At 42.5% G+C, this 13,700-nt stretch overlaps 1 protein-coding gene and 1 long non-coding RNA gene across 2 annotated transcripts in view; one reads left to right on the forward strand and one right to left on the reverse strand.

Moving 5' to 3' along the window:
* The window catches only part of GNAI3 (G protein subunit alpha i3), a 30,114-nt gene extending 23,100 nt beyond the window's left edge, over positions 1 to 7,014 (forward strand). The window contains exon 9 of the mRNA XM_053454313.1: positions 6,224 to 7,014. The gene's annotated coding sequence lies outside the window, so the exon portion shown is untranslated. The remainder of the gene's footprint in view (positions 1 to 6,223) is intronic.
* LOC128472472 (uncharacterized) lies at positions 918 to 1,225 on the reverse strand. The gene is made up of 2 exons (XR_008346176.1): positions 1,175 to 1,225; positions 918 to 1,043 (listed from the first exon to the last, which is right to left on the reverse strand). It is a non-coding gene; the product is annotated as an uncharacterized LOC128472472 (long non-coding RNA).
* Positions 7,015 to 13,700: the final 6,686 nt, after the last annotated feature.

Below are 13,700 nucleotides of genomic sequence, written 5' to 3' on the forward strand. Positions count from 1 at the left end.
TGTCTAAAACACAGTGCATAACTTTTAACCCCTTAAGTACAATGCATTTTGAGCCCGTACGTGTACGGGCTTTGTCATTAAGGGGTTAAAGATCAATTTTCCATTAAATTAGTAGGAAATAGAATATACCGTATTTGCTTGATTATAAAAAGCCCCCCTAAAATGTTTATTAATTTAGGGAAAAAAGCCTGAATATAAGACTACCCTATAAGAAAAAAGTTTTACTAGTAAATATTAATTCACATGTAAACAATTTTTTCATATTTAATGCAAACTATGATTGAGAAAAAATGCATTTTTTTTTATTTCCTTTTATTTGCCAACCTGCCCCAGTTATACACATCTGCCCCCCATATGCATTATACCCCCCTATATGGCACTCTGCCTCCCAGATATGCCTTTTAACCCACCTATATGCCACTCTGCCCCCCAGAAATGCCTTATACCCCACTATATGCCACTCTGCCGCCCTGATATTCCTTTTAACCCCCCTATATGACACTCTGCCTCCCTGATATTCTTTTTAACCACTGTATGCTACTCTGCCTCCAGAAAGCCCTTTAACCCCTTAAGGACCAGGCTGTGTTTTACCTTTTACCGAGGCTGTTTTAACACTTTTGCTGCGCTCATGTTTAGATGTAATTTTCTCCTCACTCATTTAGTGAACCCACACAAATTATATAAATTATTTAAATAAGATGAAAAATGTAAAAAAAAAAAACATTTTCCGACTTTTACCGAAAAAATCTTTTACTCATCCAAAAAAGCTAATGAAAAAAACCTACTAAATAGATTCTACTATTTGTCCTGAGTTTATAAATACGCAATGTTTTTATGTTTGTTTTTTTTTTTTGCTTTTTTCTGCACGCTATGGAGCAATAAGTACAAGTAGCGTTTTGCTATTTCATTTGTTCCATCTGGTAATTCTTCCCCCCATGTGCCATTTCAGGTATCTTTGAAGCCGGCCAATGCAATTTACCCCATCAAATCATATATTTTTGAAAACTAGACACCCCAGGGTATTTCAAATGCTAGAATTTTAACTCTTACCATGCACTAATTCTACCACCAGTCTTTGTCAAACTTTGTCGTACTAATTTATTTTGTGGTTTTTATCACTAAAATTGCACTTCAGGTATGGATTTACAGCTATTGGTATATGTCACTATCAAACAACACCCCAATATATGTTCAGCAACATCTCCCGAGTACAGCGATACCACCCATGCGTGTGTTTGTCGGGTTGTTTGGGAGGTAAAACTCCACATTTAGGAAGTGCACATTTTTTAACTTGGATCTTTTACATCTGGTCCTACTGCCCCCATGTCCTAATAGGACCATCTTTGAAGCCGGCTAATTCATTTTACCCCATCAAACCATATATTAAACTAGACACCCCAAGGTATTTCAAATGCTAGTATTTTAACCCTTTCCATGCATGGGATTCTACCACCAGCCTTTGCCACACTTTGTGGTAGTATTTTTTTTCACACAAATTGTACTTTGGGTATAAATTTATAGCTCCAGGTATACAGGGCCGGACTGGGACTGAAAAGCAGCCCTGGAAAAATTTGGAGACCAGCCCCATATAGTTTATCTCACGGTGAAGCTCTTATACCCACACGCACCCCTTATACACACCCGACTCACACTATGTGCCATTCTTTTTATCTCATTATTTGTATTAAAATGCCAGAAAGCAAAAGTGTTAAAAGGCCCTAATAAATGAAATACATTACACATAATGGGATCAAAACATTTACTACTGCGAACATTTTTAGATGAAAGAGTTCCATTTTATTCAGTGGAACAAAACACTGATCACATTATTCTTCACGATATTCTGGTAAGAAACTTTTATTTCTTTATTAATTCATGTAGACTATTTTTTTCCATATTTAATAAAAGCTATGATTGAGACATGTTTGGTTTTTATTTCCTTTCATTTGACAACCTACCCCCGAGTTATGCACCTCTGCCCCCAGGCTTGCCACTCTGCCCCCCTGATACGCCTTCTAACCCCCTATATGCCACTCCGCCTCCAGAAATGCCTTATACCCCCTATATGCCACTCTGTCCCATGATATGCCTTCTAACCTCCTATATGCCACTCTGCCATATAGGGGGTTAAAAGGCATATCATGGGACAGAGTGGCATATAGTGGGTATAAGGCATTCCTGGAGGCAGAGTGGCATGAAGGGGGTTAAAAGGCATATCATGGGGCACTCTGCCTCCAGAAAAGCCTTATGCCCCCCTATATGCCACTCTGCCTCCCTGATATGCTTTATACCCTCCTATATGCCACTCTGCCCCATAATATGCCTTTTAATCCCCTATATGCCACTCTGCCTCCAGAAATGCCTTTTACTCCCTATGTCACTCTGCCTCCAGAAATGCCTTATACCCCCCATATGCCACTCTGCCTCCCTGATATGCCTCAACCCTCCTATATGCCCCTCTGCCCCGTGATATGCCTTTTAACCCCCCTTTTGCCACTCCACCTCCAGATATGCCTTTTGACCCCCTATATGTCACTCTGCATCCAGAAATACCTTATACCCCTATATGCCACTCTGTCCCATGATATGCCTTCTAACCCCCTATATGCCACTCTGCCATATAGGGGGTTAAAAGGCATATCATGGGACAGAGTGGCATATAGGGGGGTATAAGGCATTTCTGGAGGCAGAGTGGCATAAAGGGGGTTAAAAGGCATATCATGGGGCACTCTGCCTACAGAAAAGGCTTATGCCCCCTATATGCCACTCTGCCTCCCCAATATGCTTAATACCCTCCTATATGCCCCTCTGCCCCATGACATCCCTTTTAACTCCCTTTATGCCACTCTGCCTCCAGATATGCCGTTGACCCCTTATATGTCACTCTGCATCCAGAAATGCCTTTTACCCCTATATGCCACTCTGGCATATAGGGGGTTAAAAGGCATATCATGGGACAGAGTGGCATATAGGGGGTATTAGGCATTTCTGGAGGCAGAGTAGCATAAAGGGGGTTAAAAGGCATATCATGGGGCACTCTGCCTCCAGAAAAGCCTTATACCTCCCTATATGCCACTCTGCCTCCCTGATATGCCTCAACCCTCCTATATGCCACTCTGTCCCATGATATGCCTTCTAACCCCTATATGCCACTCTGCCATATAGGAGGTTAAAAGGCATATCATGGGACATTTTTGTTTACTTTATATGGCAAGCCGATCCAGCTTGCCATATTAAATAAAAAATAATATATGCCACTCTGTCCCATGATATGTCTTCTAACCCCCTATATGCCACTCTGCCATATAGGGGGTTAAAAGGCATATCATGGGACAGAGTGGCATATAGGGGGTATAAAGCATATAGAGTGGCATGAAGGGGGTTAAAAGGCATATCATGGGGCACTCTGCCTCCAGAAAAGCCTTATGCCCCCTATATGCCACTCTGCCTCCCCGATATGCTTTATACCCTCCTATATGCTCCTCTGCCCCATGATATACCTTTTAACCCCCTTTATGCCACTCTGCCTCCAGATATGCCTTTTGACCCCCTATATGTCACTCTGCATCCAGAAATGCCTTATACCCCTATATGCAACTCTGGCATATAGGGGGTTAAAAGGCATATCATGGGACAGAGTGGCATATAGGGGGTATAAGGCATTTCTGGAGGCAGAGTGGCATATAGGGGGACACACTTACATACACACACACACACGCCGATTTTTTTTGTTTTTAACAAATACAAAACACATAATACAGTACAAAAAATACATCATTTTACTCACCTTCTACTTCTCTTGACTTCCTGGTAGCTGCACACTGTTCTCCTCTATGCTGACAGCCAGGATGCCACTGACCCGACATCCGGTGCTGCAGCAGTCTGAGCGCGAGGGGGAGGAGCTTCCACCTCACGCTGCTCCCATCACTATGCAGCCATCAGACTGCAGGGAATGTAATCTAAACGGTCGGTGCGTGCTGATGCCGCCGGCCGGAGCTACTTTAACACTTTTTTTTTTATTATTTATATGGTAAGCTGGATCGGCTCGCCATATAAAGTAAAAAAAAAAGTATTAAAGCAGAGGCGGCCGGCGGCATCAGCACGCCCCGGCCGTTCAGATTACATTCCCAGCAATCTGATGGCCGCATAGTGATGGGAGCAGCGTGAGGGGTGAAAGGTCAGTGCGAGGGGGCGGAGCTTTCACCCCTCACACTGCTCCCATCACTAGGCGGCCATCGCACACGGCTGATGGGTGCTGATGCCGGCCGGCTGGCCGGCCGCATCAGCACCCAGCGGCCGCTTTGATTAGATTTCGGGCAGCCTGGGGAGCAATTGCCCCCCTGCCCAGCCCGCCCCTGGCACCGAGGGAGGCGTTGAATGCCATTTGCAGCCGCTCAGCGGCTGTCTTCAGGGTAAGTCTGCTGGCCGCCCAGCCCACGGACCTTCCGGCCCACCGGGAAATTTCCCGGTATCCCGGTGGGCCAGTCCGGCCCTGCAGGTATACATCACTATCAAACAACACCCCAATGTGTGGTCAGCAACATCTCCCGAGTACAGTGATACCCCACATGCATGGGTTTGTCTGGTGTTTGGGGTTAAAATGCCACATTTTGGAAGTGAGCTTTTTCCCCCCATTTTGGTCAGTCTGTGCCTATGCCCTATCTTTTAGCCCGGCCACTCCAATTTAACCCATAAAAGCATTCATTTTTTTTTTAAATTAGACACCCCTTGGGTATTTGAAATGCTTTTATTTAAATTTTTCCATGTCAGGATTTTTGGGAAGATACGGCGCTAATTTTAGCACTTGCTCATAATAATAAACTTTATTTTTTTATTTTATTCTTTTTGGACTTTTTTTTTTGCTGGAACTGGATGGTTCCTCTGATGCATAATAATTTTTAAATCTTACCTTTTTTCTAAGCTCCCCCCCCCCATTTTTTTATTATTTTTATATTTTACTAATCACATAATGATTAGAAGCTGGGCTCCATTGACTGGTATGGTTGAATGCAGTACCTGTAGTCAACCTGCAAGTGGAGCCAGAGTTCTCTAGAGGGTCTGGAGACCATCTAGCGAACTTTTTCAATTTTTTTTAATTTTTTTTTTTACAGGGCGGCCGCCATCTTGCGGATTGCGAAGATCACTTGCAGTGGCGGCTGTGACCACTCTCCGGAGCGGTCACAGCCCGTCCTGGGGTAAGTGTTTGGTGTCGCTGAATGCCTTGTGATCGAGGCATTTCAGCAACACCATTGAAGTTTAGGAGGTGATCGTTGATGGCCTCCTAAACTTTTAAAACGGTCGTCCACCGCCATACAGTGTATGGCGGATGATGCCGATCTCGGTGTTGCGGAATGCCTCGACATCGAGGCTTTACAGCAACACCGTTTAAGCGAAGAAAGTGATCGTTGATCACTTTCTAAGCTTGTTTAAGACTCATGATGTGTCAGGCACGTCATAGGTTGTTAACTGACCATTTTACATGACGTGCCTCACCCGGCAATGGACGTTAAGGGGTTGAAGCCCCCCCATATGCCACTCTTACCCTCCCCTGACTTACCAGTGCTTCTTTAGACGTCTCCCTGTGCTCCAGATTCCTTGGTGTCTTGGCAGCCGGTGGAGGACCTGAGCTGCTGCTGTCGGCACTTCCCCGGAGCTTCTATGAATGAGCACCGGATGGTCATGTGATGTCATAGAAGCCCCGGCAGAAGTACTAGAAGAAGCAGACACCCACCAACTGCCCGGAGAGGAGGATCCGGGTCCTCTGCAGCGCTGCGGCGATCTGGATCTTAGTCTTGTAGTGGGACCTCAATTTGACCACCCACTTCTGCTCAACAAAGTGCCCTCTCCCACCAACTCAAGCACACGTTTTACAGGGTTTAATTGATGAGGCTATATGGGGCTCTAGCCTATCCCCTTTGTTTGCAGGTTAGTTGAGACTTACATGGATTATTAAGAGTTTACAGGTGTTATTATATCTGGCTTTATTTCTTCACAAAATGCCAACATTCAGAAGATCATTAGAAAACAAAATATAGCAAATATAGCATATACTGGCTCTGCCAGTGATAACATACATATTACTTGTGTCTTTCATATGACAAAATTGTGTGAATCTTGTTTTAAAATAACATTATAAAAAATTTATTATAAATTATAAAAATTGTATACAATGTGTCTAATCACGTAACTCATGGTTAGTATTTTATTTTGATTTTCTTTTTAGATACTCCACTGGGAACTTGACGTATACCTCTTGCTGATTCTGAAGCTGTGTTGCATGCGGAGAGTGGTGTCACTCAAAGCACAAGCCATTCCTGTTCCCATCTAGGGATCCCTCCTCCCTACTAAGCACTTACAGCTGCCTTCAAGTGACTGTAATTAGACTGGAGCTCTGAGCTGTTAATTTTTTTCTGTCTGTTTCCCTTTATAAAAATTACCACTATTCTTATTTCCATATATTAATTTGAGGGACTGGACTGTTCTTGCTCCTATTATATAGCAGCTAGCATGCCTGCTTCTCCCCTGTTTACTTCAACACAAGGGACTGCACTGTTATACCACAAAAGTTCATATAACCACTCCAATACAGTACTTGCTGTAGTCCCATGTAGCCTGAATCCTCTCCAAACCTCACCATGATAAAAATATCTAACTTGGGAGATCACCATTCCATAACAGTCCTGGAAACTATTCCCTTCTCTCGCCTCCTTTTTTCTGTAGTCAGCTTTGTGTCTGTCTGTTTTATATACTAAACTGCTCCAAGAAATCGAGAACCATCTTTGTGTCTGTTGTCAAATCCATTTCTAGCAAAACAAGATTTATCTTGGGAGTGCCATTTTTCCCTCCAATATCACTTCCTTATGTCTTGTTCTCAGTCACATCTGTGTGTTTGTGATTCACTCAGCTGCCTTTTATGGTGCGAGTACCATATGGATGTCTGAATTCGTATATACCTGCTCTTGTGCTTGTAGTCATACATTTGTGCCAATTCACTTTCCTCTCATGCCAACTTTTTTTTTAAAAAAAAAAAATGTCTTGTACATTCCTTCATGGGCATGGGCTATGCTGTAGAAAATAACTTTATTAAGAACACCAGCCTAATACTATATTTGTTTTATGTTACATTTTACAAATTAATTAATATTCCTGTTCTGGGTTCAGTCCTGTACACAACTCATTTTGTTTAACAGTATTAAAAATGGTGAGACATGCAACTTGTGTTCTTTGCAATCTTCCTCTTTTCTGGGTAAACATTGATGCATGCTACAAGGTTGATTACATTTCACTTACAATTTCACAGACTGTCTAAAACAAAATGGAAAATCTTTTAGTGAAAATAACATGTTTTGATGTGTGTAGCTTTTGTGTCACAGGCGGAAATGGGTGTTTATATCAGCAGTTTGCATTGCCATCTCTCCTTAGTATTCCAGAGGTCTGATCTAGGGACACTGAAACTGTCATACACGTTTTTAACAATATCAGAAAATGATTGTGTTAAGTTTCTTGTGACTAGTAGATTTGATATTGTGCCCTTGGCCCATTGCTAACACTAGGCTCACACATGATACTCCAACATCCTAAGCTGATGGACAGACACATACACTCACACTAACACCGCTATTTTGCATATGCACACTTCTAAATCTATATACAGACTATCCAACGGACACACTGACTCTATATCATCTGTTCCTTAGGTTCTAAAAATTAGGTAAATACGGTCTCATGAACAACACATATTACGTTGTGTGATGAATTTATTCAACAAAAATAAAGCCACATTGGAGATGTGTGTGAAAAAACAAAGCACACCTCATGATTCAGTAGCTTGTAGAGCCACTTGTATCATCCCAAATCGTCACCCCTCCGCCACCATGCTTGACAGATGGTATGAGGTGTTTGTGATGATGTGCTGTGTTTGGTTTTTGCCAAACATCTCCACTTTGGTCTTGCCTGTCTAAAGCACATTGTTCCAGTAGCCTTGTGGTTTGTTTAGCTGCAACTTTGCAAACCTAAGCTGTGCTGCCATGTTGTTCTTAGAGGGAAGAGGGGTCTTCTTTTTCTAAATTTACTGTTATGAACTTTAACATACTAATTTAGGCCTGTGGAGTCTAAGATGTAACTCTTGTTTTTTTTGTTTTTTTTTCAATCTCTCAAAGAATTACACTGTCTGATCTTGGGTTGAATTTGCTGAGACATCACTGCTGTGAAAATTGGCCACTGTCTTGATGTTTTCCACTTTTCAATAATCTTCACTGTAGAATGACAAACTTTTAATTGCAAACTCATCCCCCGAGTTAACCACATCTGCCCCCTATATTTCACGCTGCCCCCCAGATATGCCTTATACCCCCTATATTCCACTAGTTTATAGTTTGGTTCTTTCCCTTGTTCTGTTACATTATTTAATCCCGTTGTATATATTTTCGTAAATGTCACCACGCTATCCAACATGGTTAAGTTATAGCTTCTGTATACGTTTTGAATATGGTGGATATGTGACTTACACTTTCACACTGTTCATACGGAATCCTCAATGGGGCATTGTTACAGGGTCACTGTACCCAAGGCTGGGTACCCCTGTTTGAGGGCTGACGAATGACCAGTCAGTCCCTCATACGGATAGCACTCAGCTATCCACACGATCAGTCAGACCACCATTTGTAGTAAAACAAGAACTCTTTTATTTACAAACACACAGAATTTATATACAATCTCAATTCAATGTGCTCCAAACCCAACCCCCAATCCTATCAGCCACATCCCATCACAAATCCCATCAGTATACAGGGGATGTATCAGGTGAAGGGATTAAGGGATACAATGGGTTTCCCCCACCTGTGTTATCCCCCCTGTGGTGCGGGGGCAGACAGGGCTGTACTGGCTAATTAAGAACCCCAGCCATATTACAGGATTGTCTCTTTGAAGGCTGGAGCTGCAGCCACACTCAGTCTCTGAGTCGGTTACACAATAAACACAATATAAAATATTACCGGGTCACGGTATACGGAACTGGACACAAAAGTGCTCCATGACCCGGCTAAACTTTACACGAACATATGAGCCAGCTAGCCTGGCCCTGTCACAGGCATAATAAGTGGACATTCAATAAATGTATTTAGCTAATAGAGAAACAATAAAAAGTACAGCTATATCAAAAGGAATAGCTACCACAGTAAATGGCTGAAAAACATTATATTTGGCCAATATAGAATGATTAGGTAGAATTGTTCTAAAATTGTTCTAAAATGTATTACAGCCTTCAAAGGCTGCAATACAGTCCTCCATCTTCCCAACAACTGAATTATTTTTGTATCCTCCCTGCCCCTCTCCCACACACCCCTGTGTTATGTATATAATACAGTGAAGGAAAAAAATATGTGATCCCCTGCTGATTTTGTGCGTTTGCCAACTGACAAAGACATGATCAGTCTATAATTTGAACAATGAGAGACAGAATAACAACAAAAAATCCAGAATAACGCATTTCAAATAAGTTGTAAATTGATTTGCATTTTACTCAGTGAAATAAGTATTTGGCCCCTTTGCAAAAAATGACCCACTACTTGGTGGCAAAACTCTTGTTGACCACCAGGTTTGTACACATCTCAGGAGGGACTTTGTCCCACTCCTCTTTGCAGATACTCTCCAAGTCATTTAAGGTTTCGAGGCTGACGTTTGGCAACTCGAACCTTCAGCTCCCTCCACAGATTTTCTATGGGATTAAGATCTGGAGACTGGCTAGGCCACTCCAGCACCTTAATGTGCTTTTTCTTAAGCCACTCCTTTGTTGTCTCGGCTATGCAATGCCCGCTCGGTATACAAGACCAATTTCTCTCCCATGGTTTTAACCTCCTAGCGCTTACTGAAACCTGGATCCCCTCCCATGATACTACCGCCTCTGCTGCAGTCTCCTTCGGAGGATTACACTTCAGCACACTCCTAGGCCTGATGGCAGAAAGGGTGGTGGTATAGGCATCCTTCTCTCACCTCATTGCACCTTCCAGCATACACCAAGCCCTCCCTCCCCTTTCTCTCCACTCTCTTTTCAGATTGCAGTAATATATCACCCTCCAGGTCCTATCTCACAGTTCTTTAACCACTTTTCTGCCTGGCTGCCCTTCTTCCTCTCTTCTAATATCCCCTGTCTTATTATGAGTGATTTTAACATTGCTTTTTACAAACTCCTCTCCCTGACATCCTCTTCTGGTCTTTCTCAATGGACTTATTCCCTTACACACACCAAGGGACACTCACTTGATCTGTTTTTTTCTCCAGATCATGCTCCCTTTCAGATTTTTCCATCTCTCCCTTCCCTCTTTCTGACTACCACCTTCTAACCTTTCCTCCAGTGCTAACCCCTAACAAAACGTTGCAGCACTCACCTCATATTTGTAGACCATGACCAGATAATACCCTTACTCAACTGTCAGCCTCACTGGAACCTCTCTTACCTTCCATATTAACCCTTTCCTGTCCAGATGCAGCAGCCTCTTTTTTTTTTTTTTTTTAACAGTACACTTGCCTCTTCTTTTGACAGCATAGTTCAGTAACTGTTTGTTACCCCCAATAATTGAAACAACAACCATGGCATACCAAAAACACATGCTTTCTTCAGAAGTGCTGACGCACGGCTGACCACTACTTCAGAAAATCCGAATCCAGCGAAGACTTTACTCACTACAAATTAATGCTTCACACCTACAACTCTGCCCTTTCTCAGTTTTACTTCTCTACTCTCATACCCTCCCTTTCTTTCAACCCACGATGCCTTTTTCTACTTTCAACTCCCTTCTCTGTCCCTCAATACTGCCCAAGATCTTGCTATCCACTTCAAAGACAACTACCTTTTACCCTACAGCTGAAAAGATTGCCACTCTTCTTTCTTCCTTTCACCCAACAACCTGTCCCCTTGACCCCATCCCATCACACTTCGCAAAGTCTCTATGTCCATCCCTTGGTCCATCACATACCCATCTATTTAATCTTTCTCTATCATTTGGAACTGTACCAACAGCCTTCTAGCGCACCCATTCTGAAAAAATCCTTCCTTAGATCCCATCTGTCTAACTACCACCCTATGTCTTTTTCCTTTTACCTTTTTGGCCTCCAGTATCATCTATATGCAGACGATACCCAAATCTACCTATCTTCTCCTGATCTCTTTCTGTCTCGCATGTCCCGTATTACACGAGACAACTGGTTGTCTATTTCTTCATGGATGTCACAACTCTACCTGAAACTTGATCTTTCTAAAACTGAACTCATTATCTTCCCTCCTTCTTTCTCCACTCCACTACCTGAATCATCTATCATCATTAACAACTCGACTATCTCTCCTACTAACCAGGCCCGATGCCTTGGGGTCATCCTTGACTCGCCAGATCCTGCCACTTGCACCTAAAAAAAACATCTCTCACCCATCCGCCCATTCCTCGCCCAAGGATCCACAAAAACTCTGGTTTAGTCACTTATAATTTCCCATCTTAGCTACTGCAACACTCTTCTGGCTGACAGTCCACTGTCTAGACTCTCTCCTCTACAGTCTGTCCTGAATGCTGCTGCTAGATTTAGCTTCCTTGCACGCCGCTCCTCTTCTGCTTCCCTACTCTGTGAAATCCTCCACTGGGTCCTTATTACCTTTTAGAATTAAATTTAAAATCCTGGTACTAACATATAAGGCCCTCCAAAACACTGCTCCTCCATACATTTCTGCCCTCATAAGCAAATACTCCCCTACTTGATCCTTACGTTCTTCCCATGGGCTAAGGCTCTCCTCCTCACTTATCACCTCTTCCTTTTCCCTCTACAAGATTTCACTCCGGCTGCCCTATATCTCTGGAATCTATTTCCACCGAACCTTCAGCATTCACTCTCCCTCCCAACATTCAAGAAACATCTCAAAACGCACTTCTTCAGAGAAGCATACAATCTTAGCTGCTAGAACTTCCCTGTCACTGATACAACCCCACACTACCTCTCACCCTTTCTCTGTGCATTGTTTGTCCTCACCCCATTCCTTCAAGATTGTAAGCTTGCAAGCAGGCCCCCTCCACCTAATGTATCGGTTTGTCTTAGTCTGTCAATTGTTGTCTTGTCATACATACCCCCTGTATTTGATTAAGCGCTGCATAAATTGTTGGTGCTATATAAATACATAACAATAATAACAACCTGCAAAATAGAAATTAATTAGTGAGTAGCTTGTATCCTCGCATGTGATTTTGTTTTTAACCAAACGGTTATTTGATCACAGCACCTTTAAACACACTGGCACTTTAAACACAGGGTTAAATAATGACATTTGAATGTGTGCCATACCCCAAGGAAGCCCAAGGCGAAACGTGTTGGGTGGGCAGAGTCACGCCAAGTATAGCGTGACGTAAACAGAGAGTTGCTGCCATGTATGTGACCCAGACTAGCTGATAGACTTTTTGAGCTGTAGAAATGAGAGTTCAGTGAACTACTTCACGATTTCCAGCCATTACAAGCATGGATATATAGATGTGATTTGGGACTACACGCCAGGAAGGAATCCCACATGCGCTAGAGGTGCTCTATATATATATCTAAACGGAGCTTGCTTTGTGATTAGATTTTAATCCTTTAATAAATTATAAACATACCATATTTGCTCCATTATAAAATGACCCCCCAAATTTTGAATATTAATTTAGGAAAAAAAGAAAGTCTGAATATAAGACTACCCTATGAGAAAAGTTTTACTAGTAAATATTTATTCACATGTAAACTATTTTTTCATATGAGAAAAATGCATTTTTTGTTTTTATTTCCTTTTATTTGCCAAACTGCCCAGAAATGCCTTATAACCCCTATTTGCCACTCTGCCCCCCATATATGCCTTTTCCCCTTATATGCCACTCTGCCTCCCTGATATTCCTTTTAACCCCCTATATGCCACTCTGCCTCCAAAAAGCCCTTATAGCCCCCATATGCCACTCTTACCCTCCCCGACTTATCAGTGCTTCCCTAGACTTCTCCTCGTGCTTCAGATTCCTTGGTGTGTAGTGGTGTTTATTAAAATTCACATGTATAATCACTCACAGTTTACAAGTAGTTAGATTTGTAAATTGGATGTACAATGTGGGGAGTAAAACATTAAAGTACAAGGTCATATACTAGTGTAATTTGACACAACATAAAATAAAATTATGACAAAGATGCATTTTTGGAGATTATAAATCCTGTTATAAAATTTTGCAAAGAGGGAAAGGAGCTTGGAACACAGATAAACCACTCTCCCTAAACATTTGAGTCTCATGTCTCTCTGACTCCATATAATGAATGGGCCTGCCTGCAGAATGGACAGGACAAGAGAAACCCCCCCCCCAAGGTGTCCACCTCAGTCTGTGGAGGAATCTTCAAGTGAGGGAAAAAAAGGGGTGAATATCAACCAAGGGATTAACGACCAGACATTTATTCATCAGGGCCCTCGCTCCCACAGGAGGTGGTCTCACATTGTGTCTACCGTGGTACTGATCTCTCACAAGCCGTTTACCCCATATCTTTTCAACCAGGGTACAAGAGCCTCCTCGGGCGTAGGACATCTCCATATTTTTCATAGCCAGTAAAATATATAAATCAATAGCTTCATCAGAGAGCATGAGATTTCTTTATGAAAAAAGTGGATGAGGGCTAACTTGGGAGAGAAAGGCAACCTCAACCCCAGGACCGATCGC

Source organism: Spea bombifrons, chromosome 2 (genome assembly GCF_027358695.1).
Source record: "Spea bombifrons isolate aSpeBom1 chromosome 2, aSpeBom1.2.pri, whole genome shotgun sequence".
Classification (NCBI taxonomy): domain Eukaryota; kingdom Metazoa; phylum Chordata; class Amphibia; order Anura; family Pelobatidae; genus Spea; species Spea bombifrons.